The sequence below is a fragment of the Terrapene carolina genome, unplaced genomic scaffold, assembly GCF_002925995.2.
Source record: "Terrapene carolina triunguis isolate 2854851 unplaced genomic scaffold, T_m_triunguis-2.0 Scaffold42, whole genome shotgun sequence".
Classification (NCBI taxonomy): Eukaryota; Metazoa; Chordata; order Testudines; family Emydidae; genus Terrapene; species Terrapene triunguis.
In genome coordinates, this window is record NW_020664393.1 from 48,875,108 (window position 1) to 48,878,114 (window position 3,007).

The following is a 3,007-nucleotide window of genomic DNA, read 5'->3' on the forward strand; positions in this document are numbered from 1 at the left end:
GGAGTAGAGAGTTAAAGAAACCCCCATGATAACCCAGTTCCTGTTTCTCTGCCCCGCCATCCCCCAAGGCCAGCCTGGCCACGCCCCCCTCCCCAGCCAATACACCCCACCACCACCACCACCACCACCCCGAGCCCAGCTGCGGGGCCCCCTCTTGCCCAGATACCCACACCCCCTCCCGACCCAGAGCCCAGCTGCAGGGCCCTCCTAGCCCAGATACCAGGACCCCCCTTCCCCCTCCCCCCAGAGCTTAGGTATCCAAAGGGGAAAACAGCCTGATGCTTGGTCCCAGGCTTGTGTGGAGTTGCCTGCATGCTGCCATTGCCTTCTCTCAGGGCATGCAGGGAACTACAGCTGTCGGGAACTCTCTAGTTCCCTCCCCCTCCCCCGGCAGTGTCTTCTATGTGCGAACTGGGCTCTGCCGGATCCAGCAGCCCCTAGTTGCAGCCAGCAGCATTGCAGCCCATTTCTGTGCACACAACATTAATTTCTGCAAAATTCTGCATTGCACAGTGGCACAGAATTCCCCCAGGAGTAGAATATGCGTACTCTCTACAGCTGGATTTGAGTACCAAGCCCTTTGCACCACCTGCACGTTGTGTATCTCCTGTATTTGTGCACAAGATCCAAGCAGAAATGCAAAACATGAAAGATAATGGTATAATTCAGGAGGTGGAAGAACCTATGGATCAGAGCTCATTTCTTGTTTAACCACTTCATTTGCTACTTTTGGCCTACCAGAGAGCATTGTTTCAGATAATAGGACACCTTTTGTATCAAGACAGTTTGAAGGCTGACAAGTATTGGAACAGTACATTACCAATCTGCTGTGTACTATGCCCAAGGAAATGGGATAGTGGAGAGAATGCATGGGACTCTAAATAAGTATGTACCTTGCATACTGGAGGATCATCAAGATGCAAGATTGCATTAAGTCATGCTTTATACAATATTAGGAGTACTCCTCATGAAAGTATTGGCGAAACCTCATTGTATCAGCTCTTCAATCAACCTATGAGGATCAAGTTCTCTATGCTGATGGAAAAGGTTCATCTAATCTCTTAAAAAAAAAAATTAAATTAATGGAGATATCCTATCTCCTAGAACTGGAAGGGACCTTGAAAGGTCATTGAGTCCAGCCCCCTGCCTTCACTAGCAGGACCAAGTACTGATTTTGCCCCAGATCCCTAAGTGGCCCCCTCAAGGAGTGAACTCACAACCCTGGGTTTAGCAGGCCAATGCTCAAACCACTGAGCTATCTTCACTATCCTTATAGCTGACTGAGGTGACTAGAAAATATGCAAGTTTCAACAAGTGTATCCATGCAACACTTCCAGTATTCTATCCTCAACAAACAGTGTGTGTTAGGTAAGGGTTTGTAAGTGTTTTCAATACTCATGACATGATCTTGCAAGCTGCCTGTGATGGAGTATGGCAAGTGCATTTAACTAGCCAAATATACTGTCTGCAGAAAGGGGAACAGATAGGGAAGAGGATGCTCTTTCTGCATATGATTATGTAATGTGGCCAGTTGGGGAAGTTGCACCATAGCAATAGCATCCACTCCTTGAGCTGCATTAGAGGTATAACTTATGGCCATAGGATCACCTAGTGCCTCTGGCCAACTACTGTGAACTTTTCAGGAGAAAAGAAAGAAATTGTGATGATTGGGGTGTGTGTTCTTTCTATTCCTGCTCTCTGAATTCAGTGTTCCTGTTCAAGGTTGTTTGTGTGCTTAGCACTGGGTGGGTGTAGCTACTAAGGGCCTGCTGCTACATATCTGCTGTTCACTTATGTTTTGTTCAAACTATTCCTGACTGATTCAAGGTTATTAGGTAGTTTGTCAATCAAAACGTGTGTGTCTTGCTTCTTTTTTGGACTGCGATTCTGGGATGCATCAAAGTGTAACAAGATGTAAAAACAAACAAAAGATTTTTTTAAGTATGTCAGAAGCTGGGGGCCTGCAAAAGAATCAGTGTGTCCGCTCTGGCTCACCTGGAATAAGAGGGAAAAATTAAGGAAGAAAAGAATAAGGCAATGGTTTCTTTGCATCAGTCTTCACCACTGCAAATATGAAGACAATACCTACTCCGGACCTGCCCTTTTGTGGTAATAAAGATTAGGTACTTTTAGTCACTGAGGCTTCAGAAAAAGTGGACTGGACTGCTGGTCTGACTAAGTATGGAAATTCCTGTGTTCCTATGCTACTGAACAAAGGCAATGCTATCAATAGTTTGAACAAGGAAAGTACAGTGAGTGCCTCTGCAATCAAAATAAAGTATTAGGGCTCTTAAAACAGTTTAGGTTTCTGTTTGAATTCCATAATACAAGTTTGGACCACACTTGATAACATTAAGGTGTGCCTAGAAGAATTCTGAAAGAGGAAAGAATCCCTTGATGGTATCCTGTAGTTCAGGAGAGCATAGCATATTTTCATAATGGAAAAGCTCAGAGACAGAGACAGAACAAAGTAATTCTTACAGATCTGACTACCTTTTCACAATACGAATGATAGACAAAAGAAATAGGAAAGAAACCCAGGAAATATAGAAATCTGTTTGTCTTATAAAAAACATCAATGTTTGTCCAAGCACTATATAGGAATCATAGAACTGAGAATTACATTGAAGCTCTTTGGGACAAAAAATGTCCTTCTACCCCATTTATACAGGGACTAGGAACAATGGGGAACCAATCCTAATTGAGACTTCAAAATGCTACTACAATAGAAATAATAATATTACATTTCTGCTCCATCTTAGTTCCTATTCCCAGAATTTTCATAGGACTGCATTGTAATTTGAAAACTAACAATGATTTTTCCTTGAATTTGCTCAAAGAAGTTTACAATATATTTTGCTATTTAATAAACTACAGCATAATATCATGCTACTGTAACCCATGCCTGCTTGGTGTGGCACTCTGTCCTCCTCTAGTGGCAGCTAGAGATTGATGAGTTGGCTACAACCTCAACTAAGGGCTGGTCTATACTTAGCCGCTAGTTCGG